Consider the following 13,814-nt stretch of genomic DNA (forward strand, 5'->3'; position numbering starts at 1 on the left):
AGAAGAAGATGGTACTACACCGATTGCACACGAATGGTCGAAGCTGAATGTTTCGCGACGGTCCACAACGAGTAAGCAAGTTACTTGCGATAATATGTCTTTGCCACAAGGTATTACAATGTACAGAACAGCTAAGTTTCAAGCCTTGTGCGCAGTAAGAACAAATCTAACAGAACTGAGCACACCCGTGAGCAGTTAGGTTGAAGATAGTCAGATAGTGACCGCACTGAAGAACATTGCATATTCAGAAACATGACAAGCCACTGCTTCAAAAAATTTGCCAAATAAATAATGAAGAGCAAAACATGCTAATCCTGATTCGCTTCATGACCGGAAAGTTCGGATAGCTTGGAGCACATTTTTAGCCTCGCTTTTAAAACAAGCACCATATATGCTGTTTGTGCCGTTTAGACGTAGCTTAATCAGTTCCGAAAGCGCTTTTGCATGTTCTCTGAAGCTGTGGCCAAATCTTTGTGTCGTTCACCCACTCACCGTCTATGATATCTCCTGAAACAGAGGTTTGCTAAGCTGCACTGGCGTCATACACATCATTGTAAGCACGGAGGCAGTTCAGGCAAGCAATGAATGCGTCACCATGTGATTAAACATGGCAGCGCTCGCGGGATTGCCAAGAAAAGGGTCAATAAGGTAAGGCTATTCCATTATTGTTTTAGTCCAATAATCATCATCATCAGCCTATATTTTATGTCTACTGCAGGACGAAGGCCTCTCCCTGCGATCTCCAATTACCCCTGTCTTGCGCTAGCGTATTCCAACTTGCGCCTGCAAATTTCCTAACTTCGTTCCTAAACGTTCAACGTCTACGATTGGACTGAAGGCATTCGCTGCCATTGTTACATGAACTGCTGCTATCTCACTTCTGACAGCGGCATCAACGTCCAACGAAGTGAACTGCTGTAAAGGGATATACAGGGTGTCCCATGTAACTTTAGCCAAACTTTAAAAATATGCAAATGTCATGTAGCTGGACAGAACCAAGGTAATGCTGTTTGCCGTCGCTTGGAGATACTCAGATTATTTTTTGCATTCCGCCTAATTAGATTATTAGTCCTAATTAATTAATCTACTTCTCAATTATTATAATTAGATGAAAAGTGTCAATGAGAAAATTGTAGAGCACTATGAAAAACTCCCGATACACCTTTCTGTTGCTCAATGCGTGCAACATAAAAGTGTTTTTCCGAGCGTGAAAGAAGCCCGCGAATGCACGCAAAATTGCCACGCGACTGACCGCTCGAGGCACTTAGGCGGCCAGTCTTTCTTGGGCACTTTAGAGACGGGATGATGACGCAATCAACACTTAAACGGTTAACCTCAAAAGCCTCTAAAATTCCCTGGTAAATTTATCAGGGTGTCTATGGACTGCTTCACTTTGCGACAACATAGGCGTACATCCACACTGCCGACAATGCAAGGCAAGATTTCCACATACTCCAAGTTTTTTTTTTAACATTGTTGTCATGCTGTCCTACCGTGTGGTTGATACATTGCACTGACTGGCCGACATATGGTTTTCCACGGGCAGAGCACGAGCTGGAAGAGCTACCGCACCCGGTTACCAGCTTTCGGGACATTACCCGGATGTACCGAGAGGAAAGGTGCAAACTGCCAGAACCGTACCCCAAACTCACCAGGCAACAACAGACCATCCTGCGTCGAGCGCAGGCGGGATCGCTTGCGTATCCCGTACTGATGAACCGCATGTACCCCGCGGAACATGATACGCTCTGTCCTTTTTGCAAAAGGGAAAAGGGCACCCTGCCGCACATCTTGGCCGAGTGCACAGAACTCAGGACCCCCCCTCCTTCCCTTCCCGCCAACACCCCCAATTCCCAACCTCTTGAGCGATGGGAGACCTTGTTATCCAGCCCCGCCCTACCGATTCAGCTCGCACTGACGGACAGGGGCCAGGAGCTGCTGGGAACATATGGGTCCCGTAACTAGGGAACCACCCCGTCTGGTGCCTGCGGGCACCACCAATATATTTTGGGCCCAATAAATGTTTATTCATCGTCATCCACGTGTCATCGGCACGGAATACACAAACTCTTGCACACATTCAACAAAAACGCGATAGCGTTTAGGGCCCCCGTGTCGCAGAAAATCCGGCATCGGCAACCGGCTTTTGATCGAGGATGGCGGAGATCATCAACCAACCACATCCACCGCGTAGGCCCGCCACGTGGTGCAAGGTTTTGGCGAACAAAAATTGAATTTCTCACAGTGAAATCCGTGAGAAAAATGGTGAAGTACGACTTTACCATTCGGTGTCGGATTGTTTACCAATCGGCGTCCGATTGTAATTTGAATGTACGAGAAAACCTAATTCTGCTATGAGGAAACTCAAACACAAACCCCTTTTCCAGCATTTTTACCAGACCTACGCGCGTCGGGGCAATAGCAAACAATTAATAAAATAATTTTAAAAAGGTGCTAGGGCCTTCACATTTTAATATAAGACCACTTATATTTCCCCTGGAAAAACGTCTTTCCAGCAATGAATTTCTGTTTAAAAGTGAAGCCGGCTTTAAGGGGATCGATGTAAGCTTGGTCTTTGCAAGCTGGCTTTCCCACGTTCAGCGTTGCAGTGAATGAAGCCTACTTGCCGTATGCGAACAATGCGATGCGAACGGGTCCCGATAACGATATCGCATTCTACTCTTAAAGGCGAAGCTTAAGCGTCATCCAATTTTTTAAAGCACGAAATGCTTTCAGCTCTCATCGGCGACCTTCAAGTGACCTTGAGCCAAAAGCCAGAGCCGTTAACCGGGCACTCAAAACGAGAACCTGCCGGCAAGTTGACAAGGAAATTTATTTACCCGTAGGCACGCGTACAACTGTTGTATGAACGTAGATATACGTACAATATAACTTAACACACATGCAATACATCGTACTTGATATAAACAAAACAGATGAGCAAACAAAATAGTAAATTGCGTCTGCTTAACATTGACTTTGCCACACATCAAAAACACTATGACAGTGCACATGCAAAATCATAAATGTCAGCCTCGGATTCATGCATGACACCCGAAGCACACACAAGTACAGTTTTTACTCAGGCAAACAAAATTTGGGCATTATTCTGGCTGTAGCAAAACTTTGCCTCGAGACACGGTTAGGTACCGCGTAGACCAGCGGCGAAGAAACTCGGCTTCACCGAGCTTGAAGAGCTGTTCTTTAAGATGACCCCATATTATCACCCGTAGTTTGCGCACTCTGGGGTACATTGCTCTATTTGGCTGCCGGAATCGTTCCGCAATGTTGCGGAAGCACCACAAAGCGTAGCTAACGCTGTAGTAGACGAGACTCGCAAACCGATCTCGCCGCCGTGGTGCCCCACGATGGATATTCCAAATAATCTTCCAACCAGCTTCCAGAAGGTGCGCGCTACAACGCACTCCTTTACTAAATGCATGTTGGTCTCTGTTTGTGCGCAATGCATGCATTTATCATTCGCTACCATAGCCAGCGTTCAAGCCTGTCTCTTGTAGGTAGGATGTCCCACTGATATTGCCAATGAAAATCCTTCACTTTAGAAGGCAAATCAGGTTAAGAAACGGCTACCCATGTTTTTGTAGTAGCTGTCCCTGGAGGTACAGCCGTCTCACACACCATTTTACAAAGCCTTCAAACTGGTGTCGTACGCCACATTGTATTTCTTAATTGCTCAAGCTGGCTTTGTAAGCGCGCAGCCGCCGCATACTACGGTGCTGGCATTACTGCTGTTGGAAGCAAGCTGCCTGTACTTTGCGGCATAAGCGTTCGACGGTAATGACCCAGCCAATAAAGCAGAAGTGGCCTACCTGGGTACTCATCATCATCATCAAGTAGGTCACATGTACTCTTAGTGCACAGCTGGCTACCAAATATAACTATACACGGCAAGCTCCATCCTCCGCTGGCTTTCGGCAGACGCGAAAATTGTTGTGCTACGTATTGCGTCTTGTTTAGCCAGAACCATGAGAAAATAATTTTGTTTACTACGCGTACTGTTGGGGACGGCGGGAGAGCCACTCTTGTAGCAAACCACAGTTTACTGCACAATACATTCTTAATAAAGAAAACCCTTTCTGCTAGCGGCAGTGGCGACGCAGTCACTACTGCTGACTGTGCTTTAATAGAGCTTATAATGTCTCGCCACGTGTGAGGTGAAACACTACTTGTAGAAAGTTTTATGCCTAATATTTACATATGCTTGGTGTGTTTAATGTTTCCTGGTAATGTTATTGCACTGCGTCTTAAATTTAAAGCTTCGCATTTCATCATATTTATTTTACTCCCTGCCAATGATGCATATTGATTATAAATACGAAATACCTCTACAAGACTGTCCCCATCCCGTAAGAACAAAGTAATGTCATCCACATACCCTGACACTTTTATGCACCCATTTCCCGGCATAGGAAGACCCCTTACAAGCGAGCTCTCGCTAAAACGCCTTAACAATGGGTCAATCGCAAGCACAAACAATAGAGGCGACAAAGAACAGCCCGGCCGCACTCCCTTTGTCACACCAAACCTAGGAGTCAAAGTGCTGTTAAGTAGTATCTCAGCTGTTGTTCCCGAATACAACATCCGCAGGATATCTACAAACTCTTCGGGGAACTTATAGCATCGTAACATCTCAAATAAAGCGGTCGAATGCTTTGGCTTGGTCTAAACTTACGAATTCTCCAGAAGCTTCACGCGCTGTTGTGTATTGTATGATATCACATGTTAAGTGGAGAGATGAAAATATGCTCCGACCAGGCGCGGAACATGTTTGATGCACATTGACTATTTTAGGCAATAATACCTTCATGCGATTTACAAGAAGGGTTGTCAATAGTATCTTATGTGTTGAGCAGCGTTATGGGCCTCCAGGATGAGGGTTCGGCAAAGTTGGGAGTCTGGCTTTGGCAAGAGTATCACGCGGCCCCGATTAAACGATTTTCCTGTGCAAAAATTCCGTTAAGAAGAGATACCAAGGCCGTGCTTACTTCTTGCCAGCAGGACCGGTAAAATTTGACTAGTAAACCATCTGTACCGCGTGTTGATCCACTGTTCATAGATCGGATAACATCAAAAACTTCTTGTTGATTTGTTGGAGACAATAAATTCTTGGCTTCTGTGTAGTCCACGTGGGGTAGATTATTACAAAAACCATATATTTCTTCACCTAAAAGTAAATATTTTCCAGTGAGAATTCGTCTGAGAACCAGTTACAAAATATTCTTTCGATATCTCGTCTTGCACCGCTCTCTGTGCCATCCTCTATTATAGCCTTTTCAATAAAAGAGCTGCCATTTTGCCTCCGGGTGGACGTACGAGCCAGCCGCAGTACCTCAGAATCAGAAATTGGCCTGTTCGTCATCCACGCCTTTGCAGAGGTACGAGAGTACCAGAATGAGCCTATGGTATCGTTGACGCTGGTGGTCTAGGTACTCGTACATCAGCTGTGTTTGGGAGCCACCATCTCGTACTATTCTTATCCTTCTCGTGCACTCGCAAAGCTGCTCAGTCTCTTTTCATTTGCGTTTCCTCCTAGCTGCTATGCATGCCGACCTCCACATTTCCTTTAAAGTATCCCACGCTTTGATATTACATCCATAATCGCTTACTGATGTAACTATTGCGGCTTTGAGCTCGGTTAGTCACCTGGTCACGCAAAGAAGCAATGTCTAGTTTCCACATATCAGTGCGTTCACCTGGCCTTCCTTCGAGGTTCAGCACGACAGTGAAAGCTCGATGATCTGAAATGTGTCCTGCGTCTGCAGGAAGATCGAGGATGCTGCATTGGACAATTTGCGATGTTAATTCAGGGGGGAAATACATTCGATCTAGACGACATTGTGATTGCCTCTGCTGCCATGTGGCCCCAAAATTTTCGCCATGCATGTGTACCCAGCCATCTGCTAAATTGTATTCTTTCATTATACAAGAGAATTCAGCTGCATGCGCATTGGAAGCGTTTTGCCTTGCCCTTCATAAGACACGCATATAGGGTCGAGTACACAGTTAAAATCGCCAACCATGAAAAATGGATGGTTGTCTAACAAAACTGGGGAGAGTCTAGCAAAGAAGTCACTGCGATCTTGACGTACGGCAGGCTCATAGTCATTTAATGCCCGAACTTTCCTCTCGCACCAAAAGAAGTCAAAAGCGATCACACGACCTTCTAAATCAAATAGGCGATGACTTCCATGTAGAAGCACCCTACGAAAAACAACTCCTACACCTCTACATCGCTCAGGGCTGTATGAAAAATATGCTTTTACAGAAAATTCATCACAAAGCTTTTTTAACTTCCTGCTTGTTCCTTAAGCTGCACTCCTGAAGAAAGAGGAGGTCGACTTTTTTCTCGCGGGCAAAATGAATTACTTTTCTCTGTTTATCTCTGCTACGAAATCCCTGTGCGTTAACTGTCATTTTGTGCAAAAACATGGTGAATGAGTAAGTTGCGCACAAAATCGACTAAGGCAAATGGCTTACAATAGGTAAGTTGCGCGCTGAATCGGCGTCGTACATCGCTGCAAGAGCCAGAACGCAGCAAAGTAAAAAAGAGCATAGGAGCATCGCAGCAGCGAGCAGTGAAACAGGCACTGATTATGTTCCTCACACAGGTTAGTCGGAAGCAAGCTGATTCCTAAAATACCAAGGTTGCAGAGTCTCGCACAGGGACGCGAACGCGATGTCTGCGCCAAGAATTGTTCCGTGAACGCTGCGTCAGTTTCGTAGTGGGGAGTAGAGGAAAAGCAGCCCTTACGGGCACCAGAAGCGGTGTAAGGTGCTGTAAGGCCGCTCATCTCTCGAACATGCAGAATGGGCGGTGTAGGGCTGCATGATTGTTTTGTATATACTTTCGCAGTGCCGCGAGTTGCCAACGTGTTTATGAATAGGGAGGCGTCCACTCCCCAGCGCGTCCGGGCAGCAACCGTTTGTGTTTTTGAGGGGTCGGACGGCCCGCGTGGTGTCTGGTGACGAGCCGCGGCGCGCGGGGGGCGCGGTGCGGATGCGGAGAACGGATTCGGAGAACGCGGTCTTGCGCGCACTGGGTTGGCATTCCACCGATGGTTATAATATGTCCACGCAGACAAACCTCGAGTGGGACGGCTGTACGCGGCGTTAAGGCGCCGGCTTCCGAGTCCCTGCTGGCTAGAGACGGCGCCGATGGTTTATGGCCCAGCAACGTTGACCACGTGTTGCGCGTACGGAGCGGGGGTCCACTCCTCTACGCGTCCGGGCGGCAACCACGTGTGTCTTGTTTCGAGCGCTGAGGAATTGGCAACTGCTTCTGTGGGATGGGCCAACGGTCCTGCCGCCATTTTCTTTGCCTCTTTCCCCCTATAACAATCAAGACGAGGTGCTGCTCCTCAGTCTAGGCTGTAATAACTGCAGCTGCCATTGCTTTCCGGAGCCCTCCACTACGGCGTGCCTCATAATCAGAACTGATTTTGGCACGTAAAACCCCAGAAAGAAGAAGAAGAAGATGAGGAAAGCCCGCGTGGTGTCGAGTGACAACTTGCAGTGCGCGCCGTAGAGACGCGGTGCGCATGCGAAGATCGTGTTCGGAGAACGTCGTCTTGAGAACACCGAGTCCGAATGCCGCCAACGGTCATTATTTTTCCACGCGGAAAAACCTTAAGGGGGGACTGTGGTACGCGGTGTTGTGACACCAGCGCCCGAGCCCCCCGCTGGCTAGAAACGCCGCCGAGGTTTGAGATGGCCTAGCAATAAATCGTGCGTGCCTGGTGTGTTTGCCGAGGCCGTCACTGACAACGTGGAAATAGGAGAGGGAGAAAAAGTTGTAGGAAGAAGGAAAACAAGGTGGTTTTCCAATACATTTTACTTTTAAGAGTAAGCCCATCCCTTTGGGTTGTGGCTCAACAAACGTTCAACTCTCATTGGCAATTGCTTCTGTGGGATGGGCCAACGGTCCTGCCGCCATTTTCTTTGTCTCTTTCCCCCTATAACAATCAAGACGAGGTGCTGCTCCTCAGTCGATCTAGGCTGTAATCACTGCAGCTGCCATTGCTGATGTCCGTCCTGTCCTTGAAAACAACATCGGAAATGCCTCGGCACTTCCCATATGGTGCAAGTGCAGCAGTTAGGACGTCGTCACTGACACAGGGTGGAAGACGATACACCGTCACATAAACCACTGGAGTGCCCATGCGTTCCAGCGGTACGATCTTGTTGGCGAGTAGCAGAGAGCCTTTCGCCGTCGTCTTGGCTGCCTGAGCCGCGGAGCGGACAGCTGCCAAGAACTTGTTGCCGCCGTGATTTTGCAGATACTGCAAACCTCCGGCACCTACGACTCCTTCGACGGAGTCGATGATGGCGTCAACCGACGTTGAAACCGGTACATTGAAGAGAAAGCACTGGGCCATAGAGAAAGGAATTCAACAAGAGGGGACACTCCCATAGGGCCCAGCGGCCGAACTGACTGCAGCGTGCCAAGCGGTCGGTGTCAATCACCTACATCACTTCCGGTTTCGGTTTTGGGCGCGCGTATTTTGAACGCAAGCTAGCACGCCGGCTGCGCCCCCCCCTCCTTTTTTTTCTTTGCTCTTCGTGCAGAATCGGTTTATTATTTATTAAAAATGATTGCGAACGATCTCGTAAAGTCCCATCGAATCTGTGCCACGTGCAATTTCACAAAGTAGACGCAAGACCTTTTGTGCAATGAGGAAATATTTATTTTGCTCTATATAAAAGCTCGTTCCGCGCTTTAATTTTGTGCGTTCATCCAACGTTGTGACACCAGCAAGTAAGGCAGTAGTTCCTGTATGAAGCTCCACCGGACGGCACCAGCTGAAAAAAAAAGTAAATTACAAGCATGTTACATTTGCAAGCACGTAACAGCATGTTACAAGCATGAGTCGTTTTGGTATTTAGACATAGGAATACTGCGTGTAGAGGCGAAACGTGCGAAAGAGGTGAATGAGCGGCATTACAAACAAAAGCAATTCGCTTTTACATACATGGCGTAGAAAATACCCGACTCATCCCAAACATATATGAAAACATCTGATTTCCAAGCGTTCCCCCATTTCCGGGCATTATTTCCTGCACTTCGGCAGCACAAATACACGAGCGACTTCGCGTTTCCAAAACTTGGCCTCGGGCGACGCGACGGTACGCTACATACATAGAGACGGACGCAACAAGCACTCAAGACAAATGCGTGGGTGCAATGCCTTTTTTCAGTCCCTTAGAAGACGTAATTTTCGAATTACAAGTTTCTGATGTGTTCGTCGTTCGCGCGTTCTGTCGGCGGCAGCAGCACCCCCCATGTTATCACTCTTGGCAATCGCCCATCGCGTTTTCAACAGGCGTGAGTACCGAAAGAAGGTATATGTTGTTGCGGAGCCACAAAAAACGTCCCAGACTTGTCCCTCTAAGATTCATTACACGCCAAACTAACTTTGTCACCACGACCGAGCTGCTTATCGCTAACTGCGTCACAGCGCGCTGTGCGGCCAGCGTGCCTCAAAAGTACCCCAGAAAGTAACGAAATTACTTTTCAGTAATGTCTGGCGTCAGAGAAAGCGGCACAAACTTCTCCTAGCAAGATGCACTAGACTACACACCACGGCTGAGTTCTCGCTAACTGCGACATGGCGCCTTGTGCGGCCAGTGTGGCTCAAAAACCGAAATAAGTTACAATAGTCCCATAGGAAGCGTCGGAAACATGTCTCAGCACGATTCATTAACTCAAATTAACTGCGCCATGATCGCCGAGCTGTTTTTCGCTAACTGCGTCTTAAGTCTCGGTCCCGTGCCGTAAGCCTAATTGCGTCGTAGACTGTGAAACAAGATTTCTCACCTTGCCGTAGTCCAATAGTGCAGTGGTGTCTTGTCCCAGTGCAGAAGGAACGCAAGAATACGCCGAGAGCCCAATAAACCAGGTTACATTTAAAAAAGAAAAAAAGAAGGAGACAGACGGGTCGCCGCGCGCAGCCATCCTCGCTGGCTTCGGGGGAGTGTCTGGCGGATGACGCAGCAGTGGCGCACCGACGGGGGGGGGGGGGGGGGGGGGGGGATTCGGGGGTTGTAACCCCCCCCCCCCCCCTGTGGCCGACTTAACCCCCCCTTTTGTATAACCCATTTTCTTTCATAACGCATTTGAGTGCTGCAACTAAGATGTAAGACGCACAATCGTCCGCACACTCGCAAAAAGTGCACTTTTTTGACAATTTCCCGTGAAGAAATCGAAATTGGTGCTGTTGAGATGGTATTGGCAAACTGTCACACCCCCCCCCCCCCCCCCCCCCCCTGGCAGAGATCCTGGGTGCGCTACTGTGACGCATGTATCTGGCGCGTCATTGACCTGTGGCTAGGTAAGGCAAGGAAAATAAGTGGCAAAGCTTAAGTTCATTTATACGCAAAACGTTTTACTTTTCGCGGCAAAGAATTTAAAAAATAAATCAATGCCTGTTAACTTAAGTTCCCTTTCTTTTTTTTCGATGCTCGCGGCAGCTAACGTTCGGTGTCAAAAGTATAGCGTGACGTATGGTGACGTGTTTCCTGTTGCCAGTTTTTGCCGAGTGTCCCCTCTTGTTTAATTTCTTTCTTTATGACTGCGTAGCAACCACGACGCAATACGTGGTGCCCAGGCTGATGACACGTATGAAAAGATGCACCGAGAACAAAACGAGATCATCCGGGCAACCAGTCAAAACTTCAGAAAATACGGTCTCTGACCCCCAACCCTTCGTACTGGACCGCATTACATACTCTAGTTACTCTCCAAACAAGTTACAAAAAATATTGTTTTCGAGTTCTTCCTAAAGTTTCTTCACATTATACATCACTCAAGCTGTAACTTCTAGTACGCTGAAGTTTTATTTGTCATTTCCAATAGCGACGTTCAAAATGCAGATACAGGGGGCCTAAGGCCGCACATTTGCAGCCGACCACTTCGATGCGACAAGAAGACAAAGTGGCGACAGACGCTGAGCGCGTTGGACTGTTGCAAGAAGAAACGCTGTTGAAGGTGGCGGCACTATAGCAGCAAAACGCCATATGGTAGCCATTTCATGCTTACATTTACTCTTGATTTTTTTTTGTGCTTGGTCATGCACGCTTGTTGCATGCGCGTGTCGGAAGTGACCTTAGCGCATAAGCCAATTAACTTGCAGGGCATAGAAAAAAAAATGTCACAGTTTCGCCCTAAGGGCGAAGCAATGAATGCGATAGCCGAACACAAGCAATGTCATAGGAAGTAGGTGAGCGCTTTGTAGAAACAACACGCAGAACTGTGTCGACGCCATCGGCGTTTGCCCGCGTTTCGCTCAAAATGCGTGCGGCGTTGGTGACTATTGCCGGAGCCATCTGATATAATAGTCACTGCGTGCCTACACGCAGAACTGTTGTCGACGCCAAAAAGGCGAAGCCTCTGCGCTTTATCAGCTGCGACATGCAGCAGCACCGGCAACGCGCCGAAGACGCCGTCGGCATTTTGCCCGCGTTCGCTCAAAAACTGTTTCTAGGCATGCCGCAGCTAAACGTCGCTCCCCCACGGCCTCTCGCGCATCGGAAGAAGGCGCGTTTGCTCTACATATATGGTGATTGTAGAGACGCCTACTTCTGCAGCCCTTAAGGAAGCACGGCGCAGAACGCGCGTTTGTTCTCCGCCGTGCGTTCACTCCCCGTGAAAGAGCGCGTCCCTCGCGCCCTTTCACTCGCACATACAGCGTTCGGCGGCGCGCGGCCACGATTTCATCTCCATTGACGTCATACGGAACCTCACGGCGACGGCGACGGCGACGGCGACGCCGACGGCAGAAATCTGCTTTTGAGTGTCCATATAATTGCTATCGCAATAAAATGTCACAGTTTCGCCCTAAGGGCGAAGCAATGAATGCGATAGCAACACAGCAATGTCATACGAAGTAAGGTGAGCGGCTTTGGTAGCAACAACACGCAGAACTGTTGTCGACGCCATCGGCGTTTTGCCCGCGTTAGCTCAAAATGCGTGCGGCGTTGGTGACTGTTGCTGGAGCCTCTGATATAAATAGGCACTTGGTGCCGCAGCTAAACGTCGGCTCCCTTCCCTCCCCCTCCCCCACGGACTCTCGCGCGTCTGAAGAAGGCGCGTTTGCTCTACATATATGGTGATTGTAAAGGAGAAAAGAGACGCCTACTTCTGCAGCCCTTAAGCGAGCACGGCGCAGAACGCGCGTTTGTTCTCCGCCGTGCGTTCACTCCCCGTGAAAGACGCGCCCCTCGCGCCCTTTCACTCGCACATACAGCGTTCGGCGCGCTGCGACGATTTCATCTCCAAATGACGTCATACGGAACCTCACGGCGACGGCGACGGCGACGCCGACGGCAGAAATCTGCTTTTGAGTGTCCATATAATTGCTATCGCAATAATAGGCACTTGGTGCCGCACCTAAACGTCTCCTCCCTTCCCTCCCCCTCCTCCCCTCCCCCACGGCCTCTCGCGCGTCGGAAGAAGGCGCGTTTGCTCTAAATATATGGTGATTGTAAAGGAGGAAAGAGACGCCTACTTCTGCAGCCCTTAAGCGAGCACGGCGCAGAACGCGCGTTTGTTCTCCGCCGTGCGTTCACTCCCCCTGAGAGCGCGCGCCCCTCGCGCCCTTTCACTCGCACATACAGTGTTCGGCGCGCGGCGACGATTTCATCTCCATTGACGTCATACGGAACCTCACGGCGACGGCGACGACGACGGCGACGGCAGAAATCTGCTTTTGAGTGTCCATATAATTGCTATCGCAATAAAATTGGCTGTGGTTTAACTCTTGTAAGCCTAGTTATCACGAGCGAAAGGTCTGTTCGGCTTTGTTTTGCGAAGACTATGCACACAGTGCAGTAGCTTGGATCTTGGCACGCTTCTACGCTTGGTAAGCATCTCTATAACGTGCTTATCTGGCCTCCCTTTACTCCGGTGTTTCAGCAGGCAACTTTGCCATTGTCTAGCTATATCTACTGGATGATTGGATTCAGCCTATCGCTTGCGCTGAAGCACACGCACAGACGGCCCAGCCGGCGCGCCCACCAGGGCGAGACTGAGGGACCAAGCGCCGGCGAAGCAGCCGGTAAACCCTCGCCTAGTCACGTGGTAGCGCAGCGGCGAAGATCCGAGCGAGCGCAGCTGCGACGCCTCTCCGCAGCCGATCATGTGGCGTGACGTCACACCTGCCACATGCACTCCTGTGGCTCAAGGTCATTGCGACGCGATCAATGACCTTGCTAGACATGGCGTAGTGGAGTTTTCGCCCTAAAAAACACGCTATGGCCCGCAGCCTGACCGACCCTTTTAACCCGCCGTGGTGGTTCAGCCGCTATGGTGTTTCGCTGCTAAGCACAAGGTCGTGGGATCGAATCTCGGCCGCGGCGGCCGCGCTTCGATGGGGGCGAAATGCAAGAACGCCCGTGTCCTGTGCATTGGGGCACGTTAAAGATCCCGTGGTAGTCAAAATTAAACCGGAGTCCCTTACTACGGTGTGCCTCATAATCAAATCGTGGTTTTGGCATGTAACACCCCAGAATTCAATTCAAAACAGATCCTTTTTAAGATCGTGTGCAGGTAAGGCAGCATACCCGCCGTGGTGCTTGGTGTCTATGGTGTTGGGCTGTTAAGCACAAGGTCGCGGGATCAAATTCCGGTCACGGCGGCTGCATTTCGATGGGGGCGAAATGCGAAAACACCTGTGTACTTAGATTTAGTGGCATGTTAAAGGACCCCAGGTGGTCTAAATTATTCCGGAGTCGCCCCCCCCCCCCCCCCCCTACGGCGTGCCTCATAATCAGACCATGTTCTGGGCACGTAAAACTCC

General features: G+C 49.3%; 1 long non-coding RNA gene across 1 annotated transcript; it reads right to left on the reverse strand.

Moving 5' to 3' along the window:
• Positions 1-8,741: 8,741 nt before the first annotated feature.
• On the reverse strand, positions 8,742-9,972 carry LOC125943658 (uncharacterized). The gene is made up of 2 exons (XR_007465822.1): positions 9,836-9,972; positions 8,742-8,820 (listed from the first exon to the last, which is right to left on the reverse strand). It is a non-coding gene; the product is annotated as an uncharacterized LOC125943658 (long non-coding RNA).
• Between the last annotated feature and the right edge of the window lie 3,842 nt (positions 9,973-13,814).

Source organism: Dermacentor silvarum, chromosome 2, assembly GCF_013339745.2.
Source record: "Dermacentor silvarum isolate Dsil-2018 chromosome 2, BIME_Dsil_1.4, whole genome shotgun sequence".
Taxonomy (NCBI): Eukaryota; Metazoa; Arthropoda; class Arachnida; order Ixodida; family Ixodidae; genus Dermacentor; species Dermacentor silvarum.